A 20,360-nucleotide genomic window follows, 5' to 3' on the forward strand; every position below is an offset into this window, starting at 1 on the left:
TAGACGACATCTCCAGCGTCATTCACAACCAGTATTAACCGTCCCCTTGATCTACATCTGTTGACAGACCAAGTGCAACAGGGATTGACTTCCATCTCACAAACTGACATCCGGCAGCTGTACAACACACAGCATGCACGTTTGCATGCTCCCATTCAATAATCTGGCGGTTACACCGGTTATTAATGTAGCATAATTTCACGTTTGCAATGGCTTAGCTCACACTTACATTAACCTGAGATCTTGCAATGTTGGTCACATAAGTATGTTACCTAGACATATGCATTCCCGAAATTTCGTTACCCTGCATTAATTATTTTCTGTTGTTGCGATATTTTTTTCCGTCAGTGTACTTAATACTGACTTCAGTAGCAATTAAGGAAAATTACCATTTTTGGTGAGGGCAAAATGCGCATTACGTGGAATAGCTTGATATCAACTGCAGCGTGCAGCTCGGCCGTAAAGACGTCATTATTTGAAAATAACGACAAAGGAGCACGAATCACTATTGGAATGTATCAGTAGAAAAAAAGATATAACTCATTTAAAGTGCTACTAAACCGCTGTGAGACACGCGATACGCGTGCACATAGCATTTGCTACAAAAAGCCACAACACACTCCTTTCAGTAGTCGTGCGAACGTCGAAATGGCAGATATTGAGATAACCGATCGTGGAACTCAAAAGCAGCTACAATCACTTAGCAGTGGAAAGGATTCAGGACCAGATGAGATACCTATTACGTTCTATAAAGATTATGCGAAAGAACTTGCTTCGCTCCTAGCGGTAATTTACCGTAGATCGCTTGAGCAACGAAAGGTACCTAACGACTTGGAAAAAAGCGCAGGTCATTCCCGTTTTTAAGGACGGCCGTAAGATAGATCCACAAAATTATAGACCGATATAGGTTGACGTCAATCTGTTGTAGAATTATGGAACATGTTTTATGCTCAAGAATTATGACATTCTTGGAAAATGAACATCTCCTCTATAAGAATCAATATGGATTCCGTAAACAGATGTTCTCTGAAACTCATTTCGCTCTGTTCCTCCATGAGATCCACAGCGCAGTGGACAATGGCGCTCAGGTTGATGCCGTTTTCCTTCTTTGCAGTAAGGCATTTGACACCTTCCCGAAGTGCCGTTTAATGAAAAAATACGAGCTTACGGAGTATCGGAGGAGACCTTCGGTTGGATTCAAGACTTTCTTGCAGATAGAACTGAACACGTCCCTCTTAACGGAACTAAATCGACAGATGTAGAGGTAATATCCATAGTACCACAAGGCAGTGTGATGGGACCGTTATTGTTTACAACACATTGTATATATCATCTGCTAGAAAGCGTCGGATGCTCTTTAAGGCTATTGGCAGATGATGCAGTTGTTTATACCTGCAGAGAATTGATGAATGGTGCAGACCTTGTCAGTTGACCCTGAACGCAAATAAATGTAACATACTGCGCATATATAGGAAAAGAAATCCACTAGTGTACAGCTACACTGTTGATGACAATCAGCTGGACACAGCGTCTGCCGTAAAATATGTAGGCATAATTATCCAGAGCGACCTTAAGTGGAATGACCATATAAAACAGATAGTGGGAAAAGCAGACACCAGACTCAGATTCACCAGAAGAATCTTAAGGAAATGTAACTCATCCGCGAAAGAAGGCGGTTGTTCGTCCGATTCTTGAATATTGTTCATCAATCTGGGATCCCTATCAAGTAGAACTGATAGAGGATAAGAGAAGATCCAACGAAGAGCGGCGCGTTATGTCACGGGATCGTTTAACTGGCTAGAGAGCGTTACGGAGATGCTAACCAAACTCCACTGGCAGACGTTACAAAAGAGGCGTTATGCATCACGGGGAGATTTGCTATTGAAATTTCGGGACAGCAGTTTTCAGAAGGAGTCAGACAACATCTTACTTCCCCCCATATACATCTCGCTTATTGACCACGAGGAGAAAATTCGAGAAATTTGAGCCAATACAGAGGCTTACCGACAATCACACTTCCCACGCACTAGTCGCGAGTGGAACAGGGTTGGAGTATCAGACAGTGGTACTGAAAGTACTCTCCGCCACACACCATTAAGTGGCTTGCGAAGTATGATGTAGATGTAGATGAAAAGTTTGAAAAAAAAGGACGATCTGTTTACCTCAGAAAATATTGAGAGAATCTTATTAAATGGGTGTGTGATCTATATAAGAGCCCTAATGTTGGAATGAATTCATGGCAACCGAATCTGTACCGCGCTTCTAAAATCACGCACTTCACAAAAACATGAACGTAACATCTCACATTAGAAAGCACTCATTAATGGCCTGAAAATACTATGAAATATCATCGCTCCAGACCTTGACACACGAATGATAGAATAGACGCACATTAATCTGGCAGCGCGTGTGAGTGAACAGTAAGAGTCTGATTTCAGATATAGTCAAATCTTACCTCAATTGCTCATCTCAAGCCACAGCGCCCAATAGACTTCACACGACTCTCGCTTTTCGTGTTCATACACACCGTTCTCTACTCGGTCAAGTGCCACGCTCGCTCATCTTTGCCTCGTGGGTTTCGGAACCTCCAAGAGCTTCCTCCCGCCATTCTACTGAAAGTGTCAAAGATAGCTATAGTTTCAGGGACATATTTCTCTGTACAGAACATGCGAAAGATATTTGTTATTGAAAGATAAAGACAACTTCCGTCTTGAATATCTTTTATCTATATTTTTTCATTTCTTTCAAGATTTCCCATTTAATTAAGTGTGCAGGCTTCCACGGCCAGAGCCTGTCAATTTGAAAGATTTGTGGTTCTATTACCGTGTCATTTTGTGAATAAAACCAACATTTTGGCCACGGTCTGCCTCTATGTGTAGACAGTAGACGCAGAATAAATGTCTTGCTACAGTAGCCGAACCGTGGGTATTGTCCATCCATGGACAAACGTGATAGGGTGGAAGGGTGGGAGGAAGATAGAGGCAAAGGAAATACAAGAGGTAGTAGAACCAAGGAGAGTGAGTTGCCTATAGGCCCAGAAGATAGCCAGTGCCACTGTTGCCGAAACGTCGGTCTCATTCGTCCAGTGAGGGTTATTTTAAAATTTGACCCGACTCTATACCCAGCATACTTACCTAAATTTGCGTACATGTGCTTTCTTGTAAGAGCCTTGCCGATCTGTCATAGTCCTAATAATGGATGTAAGATTTTATTGTATGTCATTATTCCTCGATAAGGACCTCAAAAACTAAGTATGAAATATTCCCTGTTTAGCACATATGTATTTAATATGTAAGCTTTTTGGTAATGTCCGCACCTAATTGTACTAATAATTCGTGCAGGCCTATATTAGCAAGAACGGGAATACAGCTTCGGCACATTACACTGAGGCGACAAAAGTCATGGGATGCTTTCTAATATGGTGTCACGCCTCCTTTTTTCCCGGCTTAGTGGAGCAACTTGATGTAGCTTGGACTCAACAAGTCGCTGGAAGTCACCTGGAGAGACACTGGGCCATGCTTCCTCTGTAGCTGTCCGTAATTCAGGAAGTGTAGCCGGTGCAGGATTTCGTGCTCCAACTGACCTCTCGATTATGCTCCATAATGTTCGTTGGATTCATGTGGCGCGATCTCGTGGCCAAATCATTCACTCAAATTGTCCAGAATGTTCTTAAAACCAATCGTGAACAGTTGTGGCCGGATGACGGACGCATTATCATCTATAAAAATTCTCTCGTTGTTTGGGAACATGAAGTCCATCAATCGGTTCAGTTGGACGAGAGGACTGCGTATTATGGAGCCACCACATGGTTCCACAGCGCCTCGTTCATAAGTTGGGTCCATGGTTTCCTGGGGACTGCGCCACACTCGAACCCTACCACCAGCCATTACCAAAAATCGGGAATCATCTGCCAGGCCACAGTTTCCCAGTAGTCTAGGGCCCAACCAATACGGCCACGACGCCAAAAAGGTGCTGTAGGTGATGATGTCATGCTGTTAACAGAGACACTCGCGTCAGTCGTCTGCTGCCATAGGCCATTAATGCCAAGTTGCGCCGCACTGTCCTAACGGATACGTTCGTCGTACGTCCCGCTTCCATTTCTGCGGTTTTTCACGCAGTGTTGCTTGCATGTTAGCTACTCTCGGTTGTCAAGAGAAGGCCGTCGGCCATTTCTTGTCTCTGGTGAGCGGTAATAATACTGAATTACCTAACGATTTCTGAAATGGAATGCCCTCTGCTTCTAGCTCCAACTGCAATTTCGCATTCGTAGTGCGTTAATTTCCGTCGTGAGGTCATGAACACGACGGAAACCTTTTCGCATGAATCACCTGAGTAGAAATGACAGCTCCGCCAATGCACTGCCGTTTCATACCTTGTTTACGTGATGCTACCGCCATCTGTATATGTGCACGTTGCTACCCCATGACTTCTGTAACCTCGCCGTATGTGTTACAATACACTCATATGTGTTAAAAATGTTTTCCTCGTATTTCGTTTCAATACTCATCTTTGCAATAAGCTACACTCCCGGATCAGCTCGCGAAGCTCGATTGGACTGCATAATTCGCTACTGTAGTTCCTCAACCACACCAACTACAGTACATTCCGGAACATTGTCCACAAAATTTTATTACGCTTACCTTTCACTTGTTGTTCATAGTCTCCTCCATAATTGATACACAGCTCCCAACGCTGTGTTCTTTTCAGAAAGCAGTTTTGGTATGCCTTTTGCAGGACCGCGCGAAGCGCCATCTGCGAATTTTCTTTTATCTCTTGTATCGTTGCAAACCTTCGCCCTTTCAACCGGGCTTTCAACCGGGCATGGCAAGAGCCATGAATTTTCTAGTCACCCAGCTATAGAGATGAAGTGCGTGTGAGCTATCGTGATACCGAAGAGCGATGAATTATCTCGTCACGTTTCAGGTCATTTCCTACTCACAGGATTTCGTGACATGATACAACTGAAATGTTACATTCTTCTGCATGCTCTCGGATAGTCAGTCTTCGATTGCCACGCACTATTTCGTTCGTGACATGAGCGTCGTCGGTAGACGTCGAAGGGCGTCGTGAACGAGGGTCATCTTTAACTTCCAACCGGCCGCTTTTCAACCGTACGAACCATTCGTAACACCGAGTACCGCTGAAGCATTCATCGCCGTAGGCTTCTGCATCGTTTGGTGTCTCCCTGTAAAGGTATTATTGAGTTTCACGCAACATTTAATGCAGACGCGTTGCTCCTCTAACTCTGCTATCTTGAAATTCGCAAACTCTGCGACACAACGTTCTCATCAATACAGCACTGAACCATAACTAACAGGCATACAACAGTGAAACTTCCAGCGGTTACTCACTGAACACAGGAGTGTGCAGGGATGTTAACAGCATTTCGCGTCAACACATCATTGGCGCGAAATAACGAATCTTCCGAAATTTTTTGAACAGTCCTTGCGTTTCAGTTTTGCGGTCATTCCAGAGAGAAAAATGCCTATAACTGAGCGCAGATGATATCGAAAGTCTAGTTACAGGTCCAGCTGGACCTCTCGCTCTTGGAACGTATTGTCGCGTTAGATGTGGTCTCACATCAACAGCTAAATGAGTCAGTGCCCTGTCATAAGTCTTACCACCTACCCAAGCCGTGGGCCGTGAGTGAAATATGAGTCTAATTAGATGGGGACCTAATAGAAAAGTTTATATTTCAAGTACATTTGCAGTTAGTAGAGCCGGCTGGTGTGGCCGAGCGGTTCTAGGCGCTTAAGTCTGTGACCGCTTGACCGCTACGGTCGCAGGTTCGAATCCTGCGTCGGGCATAGATGTGTGTGATGTCCTTAGGTTAGTTGGGTTTAAGTAGTTCTAAGTCTATGGGACTGATGACCTCAGATGTTAAGTCCCATAGTGCTCAGAGCCACTTGAACCATTTTGAACCAGTGAGAAGAACAATATTCCATAATTAATTCAGTGGAAGCTCTAGTCACAGCAATTACCTCTAAAACGGTCGTGGACACATCTCTTTTGGAACCAATTTCATTACATTTAATTTTGTTTGTGTCAGGTCTCGCAATTAATTATAACACTCTGTGTGCATCATCTGCAAATTTTTACAGTTCGGATAACAATACTCTCGCCGCCATCAGTCCAGGACAAATATACTAAAGATATTAAATTTTCTGATTGTTCTATAACATTTCAGGAACGCTGCCGGATGTCTGTAACTTGCTGGTACGATATTTCGCCACAGAGTCTTCTGGCCGTCTTTAGGTGAATACTGACTAGGAGTACACGATGCTCCCCTACTTAAGATCCCTTCTCCGTTTTTATTTAAATTCTGGATGGTATCGGATTATAAAAAAAGCTAGTGTTCTGCCTCATCGGCGTCGCCCTGCGATCTTACCGTGCAAAGACAATCGTTTGATACCGAAGAGGCGACCTTTCACCACGGAGCGCGTGCAAAGTAGCGCACTAACATATGGCAGAAGCGAATGAGCTCAAGCAAAGCATGCGCAGTGCCAACTAGGACACCATGCATGTGCCGGCGGTATCTTAAAAGAGGCAGCTTTATGTATAGCTCGTCAGTATTCACCTGAAGATAGCTGAAAGACTCTGCGCCGAAGTATCGTACCAACAAGTTACAGACATCCGGCAGCTTGCCGGAAATTTTACTGGACATGCTTAAGATACAATTGTAGAAGCTCCTGCTCGAGCAAACTACAGCTCGCTTTTGTGCTGTGTGACCTAGGAGGTCATTTATTCTCCGCTAGCAGTTGTACATAATAGCGTAACTCGCCTACATTCCCGTGTCAGAGGGTGGCAGTAGTAAGCCATCGTCACCTTGACCTTAACAAGAAGGCAGACGTGAATTTCCGCACTGCCGCCGGTGCTCATTAGAGAGAGAGTATGGGCCCGTGCCGTTCCTTTTCTGCCTATTAGGCCCAGTGGTGGGCAAAGTACAGGACAGCCCGGCTCCTCTGGCCCACGGCGGTCCGCGCCGCGGTTCGCCCTCCAGGGGCACCTGCCGCCGCCGCCGCCGCCGACGCCGCCGCGCGTCCTCTACGCAGCGGCCCGCTGGTCGTTAGTCGCGGCCGTTCATTTTTGTGGGCGCCGACCGCCGGCAAAGTGGCGGCCATTTGGCTCAATTTGCGCGCTTCTTCGCCGTCGGATCGCGTGGCATTTTCGCCTCCCGGTACGCGACTCGCTGCCGAGGAAGAAAGCGCGCCTCTGTCCCACCATGCTCTCAGGAAGCACAGATTTCGTACGCACGTTTCCCGTTGCTTTTATCTTTGTGTCTCAATAGTTATGTAAGCGTAACCACGTTATGCCGAAAGTTCTCTTCGATGGCTCATCTCTTCCATGGCAATACCGCGAGGAAGAATTTTTTTTCAAGTAATTGACACAATGTAGTCGTCGTGGGAATAACTGAATGCCAATGCCAGACTGAGACGCTGATTTCTTGGTGTAATAGGCGGTAGGTTCAATTGGATCAAATGGCTCTAAGCACTATGGGACTTAACATCTTAGGTCATCAGTCCCCTAGACCTAACTAACCTAAGGACATCACACAGGTAGCAAAGGGTCATTATTTACAATGTTGATAACGGCTGTGATGCAGCGTCTGAGTGGGCTACTGTCAGTCATGGTCTGTGCGGCTGGTCCCGGCAGAGGCTGAAAGGTGGCTACACTGAGGCACAGCGCCAGAGATTGCGCCAAAGATTATTATTCCGCCGCCTCCACTGTGGCAGTAGTAGTTCAGAGGTTGCTGTGGGCAGTGCGTGTTGAGAGAATGTCGAGAGCAGTAGAGAGGCAAAGGTGGAAAAATGGGCCCCTGCTGGTATTATGGGCTCCCTATATATTTGGAAGTACAGGCCACGAATTCTAGCGGAGAGCACGTGAACTACTAAAACTAATTGCCAAACTTCACTGTACAGTGCGCAGACGTAGTAGCTGTCACGGTTTGTGAGTAGTTGTGCTGTGAATTTTTTCGCTGTCATCAAAAGTTTGAGAGTTTAATGTTTACTTGAATAAAACTCAAATTTCTAACATTTTGTTAGTAAAACTAAGGTAATGTACATATTTGGCTTGCTGTTGGGATACCGTTTTACGTTAATTAAAGCCGGTTGCGAACCAAACTAACCGTAGGCAAAATCGTTTTTCCCAAGATGGTAAGGGTGGATATATGGGCCCCTTTTGCTGCTGGTATTATGGAGCCAATAAAATCAATCAGATTTTATGGGACCAATTACAAATATTGCTACTCTTTATGTTTCAATTGCGTCGAACACATCTTGTATCCCCAAAAATATCGAAATGGCTATCGTGGGACAAAGCATATATGGCAAATGATATTGTAGCTATTAAAGAGAAAAAAATGGGGTTGAAAAAAGCGGTTAAAGTGTACTCTGTCCCTCGTTCTACGCTCCAAAGGCTTTCCACAGGTTTTACCACAGGGACTTGAGGACGAACTGTTTAAATATCTTCTCATTATGGAATCCAAATTCTACGGCCTTACCAGAAATGACGTCAGGTGCATGGCCTACCAGCTTTGCACAAGAAATAAAAAGTTTGTGTTTTTGCCCCTGATGTTGACGACGCTGTATGTCTATTTGTGAAGGGATTTTTTCAAAATACACAAAAGGTCCAGTGTATAGCCTGTGAGATGTGGGCTCACAACGAATGCGCTGGATGCGAAAAAGATGCTTATGTGGGTGACTATTGTAAAAAGGCTAGGCGTAGGCTGTGAAAATCATCCCACCAGTAGACTAATTAACAATGTTCAGAGTGAATCTTTCTTTCATTGTACACAAAAATTAAATAAAATTATCTTTTTCAAATTTTTGTTTCTTTTTATTTCAAACTACCTAGGGGCCCATATTACCAGCACAAATTCTTGACACAACAAAATGCAGAGTATCAGGAAAAAAGTAAAATTTTGTTTTAAATATTAAAAAGTTGGACCAAAACATGTTGTAACTATTGCAGGATATACTAGAGAAAAGTTTTATGTTGATTTCAGGTGATTATACTAAAAATAAAAGGTGTTACATAAAAAACACAGAGTGGGGGCCCATTTATCCACCTTTACCTCTACTAGTTGAGAGCATGTCGCGTGCAGTTGTTGTTCTGTTGGGCGAGACAGCAGATGCTGTTCGGTTGGTGTAATGTATAGATGGAAGATGTTGCAATGATCACAGTGTATTTTTCGTCAATATATACGGAGGTAAAAAAAAAAAAACTGCATGGGGGCTTAATTATTATGCAATTATTTGAGTAGCTGTGTGTCCGGTTACGAAGTCTAGTAACCTGTTGGCCCTGACTAATATTAATACGCAATCTGACTGCATAAATAACAATGAAGAATGAAAGGAAATTTCCGTTAACACAATTGATTAATTAAGTCCCCTGCAACTATAAAAGCTACGAAACAACAAAGCTCATGTGTAACTGTTCTTTGTGTGGAAGCGTGATTCAATGTACATGTATCTGGCACAGTTCTTCCTCAATACGACAAGATATTTTAAACACCATTTACAATGAACTAATTGGAAAACTAGAATTACTGTAATTGCATATAGGAACCAGAATTACAAGTCTAATACATGAACACGAGCCAGATGCTTTGTTGACTGAACCTGTGACCAAGAGGCATTGTCATTTAGGAAATGTGAAATGAATTTTTTTTTTACCTCCATATATATTGACGAAAAATACACTGTGATCATTGCAACATCTTCCATCTATACATTACACCAACCGAACAGCATCTGCTGTCTCGCCCAACAGAACAACAACTGCACACGACATGCTCTCAACTAGTACTGCTCTCGACATCCTCTCAACAAGCACTGCCCATGGCAACCTCTGAACTACTACTGCCACACTGGAGGCGGCAGAATAATAATCTTTGGCGCGATCTCTGGCGTTGTGACTCAGTGTAGCCACCTTTCAAGGTTCGAGTCCTCCCTCGGGCATGGGTGTGTGTGTTTGTCCTTAGGATAATTTGTGTTAAGTAGTGTGTAAGCTTAGGGACTGATGACCTTCGCAGTTAAGTCCTATAAGATTTCACACACATTTTTTTGGATACTGTCAAGTGGGGGGCGCCCCAGGTATCAGTGTTGGGGCCACTCCTGTTCCTTATTTGTATAAATGATATGCCCTCTAGTATTACGGGTAACTCTAAAATATTTCTATTTGATGATGACACTAACTTGGTAGTAAAGGATGCTGTGTCAAACATTGGCTCGGTTTCAAATAGTGCAGTACATGACCTCAGTTCATGGCTTGTAGAAAAGAAACTAAGGGTAAATCACAGTAAGACTCAGTTTTTACTGTTTCTAACACACAATTCAACAAAATCTGGCGTTTTAATTTCACAGAATTGGCATATGATTAGTGAAACTGAACCGTTCATATTTCTAGGTGTTCAGATAGATAGTAAGCTGTCGTGGAAAGCCCACGTTCAGGATCTTGCTCAAACACTTAATACTGCCATTTTTACTATTCGAACGGTATCAGAGGTGAGTGATCGTTCGACACGAAAATTAGTCTACTTTGCTTATTTTCATTCGCTATTGTCGTATGGTATTATATTTTGGGGTAACTCTTCCCAATCTAAAAGGATATTTTTGACTCAGAAACGGGCGGTTCGGGCAATAAGTGGTGTTAGTTCACGAACCTCTTGTCTACCTTCGTTCACGAGTTCATTGGCCTCTCAATACGTATATTCATTATTGTCGTTTCTTGTTACCAATATTAGTTTATTCCCAAGAATAAGCAGCTTTCACTCAGTTAATACTTGGCAGAAATCAAACCTGCATTTGGATCGGAATTCCTTAACTCTTGTGCAAAAAGGTGTGCAGTATACTGCTGCATCCATTTTCAATAAGCTGCCACTCGAATTCAAAAATCTTAGCAGTAATCCACGAGCTTTGAAATTGAAACTGATGATTTTCCTCATGGGCCACTCCTTCTATTCTGTCGAGGAGTTCCTTGAAAAATTAAGCTGGTTTTTATTGTATTGCTGATAGAGTTTACTTAAACTTATGGAGTTACTTTGTTAAGGTTCATGAACTATTATTTTTATCTGTTATTACGTTTATGTTGTAATTTCATGCACTGACACGTTCCATGACCTTGGAGATCTGCTCCTCAATTTGGTTCTAGGGAACTTGAAGAGTAAATAAAAAATAAAAAAAATAACATCCATGCCCGAGACAGGATTCGAACCTGTGACCTTAGCAGCAAGGCGGTTCCCGACTGAAGCGCCTAGAACCGCTCGACCACAGTCACCGGCGGTAGGTAATGCATGTTATTTGGCTGAGTGAGGTCCAGGCAACCTGCATTGATGGTACAGGATTCTTTGGGTGAGGGAGCGGCTGAATACACACTAGCGGCATGGGATGAGCGGAATTGGCACTAGCACATTCAGCGCCAGAAATTCGCAGTGTCGTTGATGAAGCACGTCTAAATATATGGTACTCCCCAGAGTTGTGTCTGAGGTGCAGATTTGAACGCTATCAATCAATAGCACTGTGAATTTTTGGCGTTGAATGTGCTTCTCCAGTCTCTTATAGCGCCTCTCAGTCTACTCACGTAAATACAGCTCTTTAGGGTCCCAGTAGGGTGTTGACAAGTTGCCAGAATCTCCCTATAGTTGGGAAACACTATTACCTAGCCGAAATGAGGAAAGACTTTGCACGAAGAGATGCCGCCAGCTTGAACAAGTTTAATGAGCAGTGCTCTCCTCTGCATGAACATGTCTCGGGGATGATACCTGCTTTCGTGTAAAAAAATTACCATCCCATCCGAGAAGGCAACGACTTAACTGACAAGACTTTGACCGTTCTGATAAAATGCAGCTACCTTCTGGCCATAGTTAGGTGTCTAATGTGGGAAACTCTGAAAAGAATACCATTAGAAGTACCATTCTGCTAAGAGAATGTTGAGCTTCAGTAAAAGTGCCTCTATTTGCGATTGTGAACAGCAACAAGTTACAAGTAACTTTCTGGGCCAGAATCAAGCTCTGGGAACGATACCCTGCAGGCCGCCCCCGGTATTTTAACCACAGCGAAGTGGTGCAGGTTTAATACACTTGACTCACATTCGGGAGGATTGCCATTCCAGTCATGCAGATTTATATTTCCCATAGTGTCGCCAAATCATTTCAGGCAAGTCGTAGGGTGGTTGATCACAAAAGAACAACTTCGATTTACTCCCAGATCGTTTCGCAAACCGAGCTTGTGCTCCGCCTCTGGTGACTTCGCCGTCGACAGGACCCTCGCCCCTAATCTATCTTATGTTAGAATGTAGTATCACGGCGCTGACGTTGAATAAGCCACGTCAAGCGGTTAAAATGCCACGAGCTCCATTTTCAAGTGGAATGACTGCTGGCGGGCTACTCGTATATCTTTATACCGGGTGACAAAAAGTTAGTATAAATCTGAAAACTGAATAAATCACGGAATAATGTAGATAGAGAGGTACAAATTGACACACATGCTTGGAATTACATGGTGTTTTATTAAAACCAAAAAAATATGAAGTCTCAAAATGTCCTACAGATGGCACTTCATCTGATCTGAATAGCAATAATTAGCATAACAAAGTAAGACAAAGCAAAGATGATCCTTAGAGTAAATGATGAATATTTCCACCACCATTCCTCAACAATAGCTGTAGTCGAGGAATAATGTTGTGAACAGCACTGTAAAGCATGTCCGGAGTTACGGTGAGGCATTGGCGTCGAATGTTGTCTTTCAGCATTCCTAGAGATGTCGGTCGATCACGATACACTTGCGAATTCAGGTAACCCCAAAGCCAATAATCACACGGACTGAGGTCTGAGGACCTGGGAGGCCAAGCATGACGAAAGTGGCGGCTGAGCACACGATCATCACCAAACGACGCGCACAAGAGATCTTTCACGCGTCTAACAATACTTTTTTTTGTTCTAGTGAAACTCCATGTCATTCTCAGCATGTGTCTCTGTTTTTACCTCTCTGTCTACTTTATTCCGTGATTTATTCAGTTTTCAAATTTATGCTGACTTCTTGATCACCCGGTACAGTCTAACTCATGGCTTTTCGACATTGGGGGCTCACGGTATAGCCACAATATGGGGCACACGTTGACTCCGAGTTCGATGCGCTTCCTTCAACCACATGATCGCCATATCCCTCCCTCTCCTCGCTGAACAGCTGGCCGCCGTCTGTATTGACGGTGCTGTCAGTGATTTTTATTTCCATAACGTCTTTAATAACAAAACCCCCAAGTCCTTAGCACGAGCCACGGTAGAGATGACGTCAGGTTTGTTCCGTTGGCCGTTTTCCAGAGCATGCTTGGCTAAGCAGCCTTTCTTTTCCCTTCCGAGCGCCTTGAACGTTTGGAAGTTCCCGGCGACATCAGTAGCAAGAGCGAATTTGTCATATTTATTGCTCTGTAATTTCTCTCGTCGATTCACATGCGTGAAATCGTATTTTTTCCACTCAAAAATATAAAACTGCCCTCCCATAGGGCGTAACGAGAGTGAAGTCACTGCGTGGACTTAGTACCTTAGGTTTTCCTTGGTATCTGTCAATCACTTCAACCGAATTCGTTTATACTTTCCGAAAGTCCATGGCAGCTTTCTTTCTACATTCAGGTCCGACTGGTTAATAGCCCATCGGTAGAGACCTTGACACCCACCGGTTCATGTTCTCCAGAAAACATTGAGTGCGTTACAGAGAAACGTAACATGGCCGGTAACGCTGTCAACCCAGTAAAACTATTTATCGTATATAGTCAACAGCACTTTACGATTTTTCGCTATGTTGCTAATGCAGTAACGTATCTATGCTGGGTGTAGATAAATACAGACCAACTTATTTCCATCTGGAGTTTTAAATGCTAGCTCTCCTTAAATCTAGATCAATATAAGATGATTCCTGCATACAAGAGGAGTAACCAGGTAGTATCGATTACAAGATTAGTTTTGCAGCCTACCACAACGCTAATTACATAGGTCAGAGGAAAGCGACAACATACCACTTCCAACAGTATCACTAAGAAGTGACATGAAGTCAATAACAACGAATGAAACATAATTAACATTATCAGTATTGTCAGCACTTAAATTCAAACTGATCATTTTGCTCCGACGATTAGTACAGGTAATGTTGACGACATATTCACTTACGGCAGAGCAATCGCGGGACTTTCCGGTAAGCTGTTTCGACATTTTATACTTCGCGAAAAACACAAGTTTCTCAATGACCAAATACTTCGTTTTTGTTTTTGACACCCGTGTTCTAGGGGTGGCATCTTTGATTAGTAAACAACACATCTTCAGTGCCGGTTTTGAACCGCACCACCTCTTAAATTTTGAATAGAAATCATCAGTATTGGCCGAAGATTTCTGCCATAAGAAGTCACCCTCATTCTGCCAAAGGCTGCTTCGAAGACGGCGAAGAAGCGGACAGAGGTTCAGGGCACTCTGTTGCCCTTGTGGCGGGAAACTGGCCCTAATATCGGAAGAATCAGCAATGATCAACGGCAGGAGGAAACAGAAGGCAACGGAAACCACTCATTTAACGGCACATAATGTGCATCCACAGCACATGCGGCCTGTAATTGAAAAAGTGTCGTGATGATTTCTCCATTGGCAAAAGATTCTGGACCAGTTCCCTATTCGGATCTCCGGGATGTAACTACCAAGGGGGAGGTGACCATGAGAAAAAGACTGAATAACTTACAAAACGATAACGTTCCACGGGTCGGGTGTGGAATGTCCGAAGTCTGAACTTGTTGGGAAGCTACAAAATTTGAAAAGGGAAATTCAAAGGCTCGATTTAGATGTAGCTGGCTTCAATGAAGTGAAATGGGAATAAGACAAGCATTTATGGTCAGATGAGTAAAGGGTAGTATTAACAGCAGCTAGAAATGGTATAAAAGCAGTAGGATTCGTTACTAATGAGAGAGTGTGTTACTTTGAACAGTCCATTGATAGGGTTGTTCTCATCAGAATCGACAGCAGACCAACACTGACAACTATCGTTCAAGTATACATGCCGACGTCTGAAGCTGATGATGAAGGGATAGATAAAGTATATGGAGATATTGAACGAGTAATTCAGCACGTAAAGGGAGATGAAAATCTATCAGTCATGGGGACTGGAATGCGGAGTAGGAGAAAGTGTCACCGGAGAATATGGGCTTGGTAGTCGGAATGAGAAGGAGGAAGACTTACTGAGTTCTGCAATAAATTTCAGCTACTAATAGCGAATACCCACTCAAGAGGAGAAGGTATATTTGAAAAAGGTCGGGAGAAACGGAAAGATATTACATCATGCTAAGGACAGATCCGGAAATCAGATACTGGATTGTAAGGGGTAACCAGGAGCATATACACTCACATTACAATTTCGTATTGATGAAGAGTAGGGTGAAATTTAAGAGACTAGTGAGGAAAAACAGATAAGCAAAGAAGTAGGATATGGAAGTACTAAGGAATGGAGAGGCAATTCATTGGAAGAGGTGTGGACATACGAGTATCTAAAAAAGGCAGTCACAGAACTTGGAAAGAAAAACATATGTACAGAGAAGGTAACTGCGAATAAGCCATGGGCAACAGAAGAAATACTTCAGTTGACCGACCAGAGAGCAAAATACAAAAATTTTCAGAAAAATTGTAGAGTACAAAAAATTCAAGTCGTTGAGAAATGAAACAAATAGGAGGTGCAGGGAATATTCCATCAAAATTTCCAAAATGACTGGTGGAAATGGCAAAAAACGATTACTCACTTGCAGTGTAGAATGTATGAGACTAGCGATATACCATCTGACTTTCGATAAAACATCATCCACACAATTCTGAAGATTGCAAGAGCTGACAAGTGCGCGAATTATCACACAGCCAGCTTCCCAGCTCAGGCATCGAAGATGCTGCCAAGAATGTACAGAAGAATGGGAAGGAAAAGTGAAGACATTTTAGATAACCATCAATTTGGATTTAGGAATGGTAAAGGCATGAGAGAGGCAGTTCTGAAGTTGCAATTGATAATGGAAGAAAGACTAAAGAAAAATGAAAACAGGTCCATAGGGTTCGTCGACCTGGAGAAAGGGTACGTCAGTGTCAAATGACGTAAGATTTTCGAAATCCTGAGGAAAATAAGGATAATCTATAGGGAGAGCTGGGAATTACACAGCATGTACAAGAGACAAGAAGATATAAGAAGAGTGGAAGATCAGGAACGAAGTGTTCGGATTAGCAAGTGTGTAAGAAAGGGACGTAGTGTTTCGCCCTTATTGTCCAATCCGTACAGCGAAGTAGGAATGACAGAAATAAACAGGAGGTTCAAGAGCGGAATTAAAATTCAAGGTGGAAAGATATCAATGATAAGATTCGCTGATGACATTGCCATCCTCAGTGAAAGTGAAGATGAATTACAGGATCTGCTGAATAGAACGAGCAGACTAATGAGTACATAATATGGCCTGATAGTAAGCAGAAGAATGACGAAAGCAATGAGATGCCGCAGAAATAAGAAAACCGAGCAACTTCAGGACTGTTGGTCCCGAAGCAGATGAAGTTAAGCAACTCTGCTCACTAGGCAGCAAAATAACCAATGACAGAACGAGCAAGGAGGACGTCAAAAATAAGTCTACTACTATCAAATGTAGACCTTAATTTTAGGAAGAAATTTCTGAGAATGTACATTTGGAGCTCAGCATTGTATGATAGTGAAACATGGACTGTGGGAAACCCGGAACAGAAGAGAATAGAAGCATTTGAGATGTGGTGCTACAGATGAAAGTAGGTTATTAGGTGTGCTTTTCAGGTAAGGAATGAGAAGGCTCTGCACAGAATCGGAGAGGAAAGGAATATATGGAAAATATTTTCAAGAAGAAGGGACAGGATGATAGGACTTACGCTAAGACATCAGGGAATAACTTGCAAGCTGATAGAGGGAGCTATATAGGGTATGAACTGTAGAGGAAGACAGAGATTGGAATACATATAGCCAATAATTGAGGAGGTAGGTTGCGAGCACTACTATGGGATGAAGCGGTTGGCAGAGGGCAGGAAATCGTGGTGTGCCTCATCAAACCAGTCAGAAGACTAATAACTCAAAAAACAACCCAACGTGGTCTGCAGCAACTTCTCCTGGCTCGTGACCATACCGGTTGGACCCTAGAGCACCAGACACCTGTGGTCTGGTCAAATGAGTCACGATATGAGTTGGTAAGAGAGACAAGGCAGTTTGTAAGCTGGTGGTGGCACCATAATTGTATGGACTGTGTGTAATGGGAGTGGACTGGGCCCTCTGGACCAACTGAACCAATTATTGACTGGAAATGGTTACATGCGGCTACTTGGAGATCATCCAGCCATTCGTGGATTTCATGCTCCCAGAAAAGGGTGGAATTTTTATGGACGACAATGCACCATGTCACCGGGCTGCAAGTGTTCGCGATTTGTTTAATGGACAATTTGAGCGAACGATTTGGCTACCTAGGTCGCCCTACGTAAGAATGCCATCGACCATTTATGGGACATAATCTAGAGGTCAGTTCGTGCACAAAATCCTTTGTAAGTAGGCTGGCTCTGTATGAAAATCACTGGCTGTGCTGTGTGCAGTCTGTGGCTGGTTTGCATTGTTGTCTGCCATTGTAGTGTTGGGCAGTTGACTGTTAACAGCGCGTAGCGTTGCGCAGTTGGAGGTGAGCCGCCAGCAGTGGCGGATGTGGGGAGAGATATGGCGGAGTTTTGAGATCGGATGATCTGGACGTGTGTCCATCAGAGACAGTAACTTTGTAAGACTGGATGTCATGAACTGCTATATATTATGACTTTTGAACACTATTAAGGTGAATACATTGTTTGTTCTCTATCAAAATCTTTCATTTGCTTAGTATGCCTATCAGTAGTTAGTCCCTTCAGAAGTTAGAATCTTTTATTTAGCTGGTAGTAGTGGCGCTCGCTGTACTGCAGTAGTTCGAGTAACGAAGATTTTTGTGAGGTAAGTGATTCATGAAAGGTATAGGTTATTGTTAGTCAGGGCCATTCTTTTGTAGGGATTTTTCAAAGTCAGATTGCGTTGCGCTAAAAATATTGTGTGTCAGTTTAAGTACAGTCGTTTATAATTTTTCTAAGGGGACGTTTCACCTTCACCAACAACACTTCCGCAATTATGGACCTACATAGAGGCAGCATGACTCAATCTTTCTACAGGTTACTTTGAACGATTTGTTGACTCCAGGATACGACGAGATGCAGCGCTACACCGGACAAAAGGAGGCATTGGAAGTTTGTGGTAAGGTCTTATGGGACCAAACGACTCATGTCATCGGTCCCCAAGCTTACGCACTACTTAATCTAACTTAAACTAACTTACGCTAAGGACAACACACACACACACTCGTGCCCGAGGGAGGACGCGAACCTCCGACGATGAGAGCTGCGCGGGCCGTGACAAGACGCCTCAAGCCGTGCGGCTACCCCGCGCGGCAAAAGAAGGTATCCCATGACTTTTGTCACCTTAGTGTAAAATACATATACGTAATGCCCAAGGGTCAGATGCTACAAGGTAGCAGAAAATTCGCAGCTCTTGCATAAAAAGTGCGGCCGTTACGTGTAGCTACTATTCAGAGTGGGTTTCACGATAATGGGCTGCACTTGCATCCAAGCACTCTTGAACACAGAGGCACGCGCATCACAGCTACTTGTCGGCGTAGCGAAAAGGCCGAAAGAAATATATTCGCGCTGGTTCTGTCGATATGTCGAACAGCAGCGAAATTAAACCACCGCGGGTGGTAGTGTTTTGGACATCCGGTAATTCGACTTGATGCCCACCGCCGAACTTCAGCTGCGGGCCAATTAGTGAGGCCGGGTTGCGGATTAATGCGCAGACCGCGGCGCTGATAGGACGTTCCATCTTAACACCAAGTGAGCCTGCCGATCCACGTGGAAACCTGTTGGACGGCAGAAAGTCGCTCCGTCTTCGCGTCGCTTGGATTAAGGCGGGAACACCTCCGGGCGGATACTCGAGCCTGGGCAGGCTGTTGAGCACGGTAATTACATGCCTAGTCGGAGTAACGGGAATAGAGTATCCAGACCGCGATCAGCTCGTGACCTTACGAGCTTTTGTGAAGGGGCCGCGACGCGGATGCAAAATAAAAACTCACTATTATTGAGAAATAAATAGGTGCCATTACTTCGTCTCCTCTTTCACAGTTATCCCATGAAGATGAAACTACGTTGTTTTGCAATATACAGGATGATTATAATTGAATTTAAACTTTCAGAACGCTGTGGAAATAGAAATGACGTCAGATTGCAACGGAATATTTTAGGAGAAGAGAAAACGTATGGTAGAAGAAAAAAGTAGTGTGAAAAGACATCAATAGATGGCGCTGTATGTGTCATGCGCACGGTCCATTGAAGTTGGCATAAACACACCGGGCACACGGCTTTTTCTCCTATCGCGTCTGCGATGTTCGCCATGACTGTCTCAACGGAGGATCGCACTCTGCTTGAAAAGTGGTATGACTGTGCAAACGTCGCTCTGCAGAAGTTCTAGACACTGAAGGGTTTGAGGAAAGATGTTGGTCCGATGACTGCCGTCGCTCTGGAGAAAATGATTCGGAATTACGAAAAGACGGGTTGTTTTGGTCTGCAATCTGGTAGAGGGAGGAAACGAACTGATTCGACGTCAGTGGAAGCAGTGGCCACAGAAATGCAATAGGAGACGGGTGGTGGTCTGCACGGCGTGTAAAATCCTACGAAACATATTTCTTTGCTATCCATTCACATTTACCCTTGTCCACAAGTTGCTTCCTGTTGACCTGCCAGCAAGAGAGACCTTTGCTTTAGAATTTCTTGCTCCCATGGAAGCGGACAATGATTGGCTGTGGAAGATTTTGTGGACAGACGTAGCCCACTTCCATCTGACAGGATATGTCAATACACAAGATTGTCGAATATGGGCAACGGAAAATCCACACGCAAGTCAACCAGTATGACTTAATCCTCAAAACGTCACTGTGTGGTGTGGGTTTACTGCATCATTTATCATAGGGCCATATTCTTTCGAAAAGATCGTGTACTGCCGGTCCTGTTACCTGCACCATCACTAGCAAGCGCTATGAGTTTCTTTTGCGCAACAACGTCATCCCAGTTCTCCAACAGCGTTGATGTGTGGATAGGATCATTTTTATGCAAGATGGCGCACCTCCGCACCACGCAAATCCAGTTAAGCAGCTGATGAAGCTCCATTACGGAAATGCTAGAATCTTCAGCCGCCATTTCCCTACAGCCTGGCCTTCCCGATCACCTGATCTTAATCCATGTGACTTATGGCTGTGGGGCTATGTGAAATATGTGTTCAGTGTTCCGA

Source organism: Schistocerca piceifrons, chromosome 5 (assembly GCF_021461385.2).
Source record: "Schistocerca piceifrons isolate TAMUIC-IGC-003096 chromosome 5, iqSchPice1.1, whole genome shotgun sequence".
Taxonomy (NCBI): Eukaryota; Metazoa; Arthropoda; class Insecta; order Orthoptera; family Acrididae; genus Schistocerca; species Schistocerca piceifrons.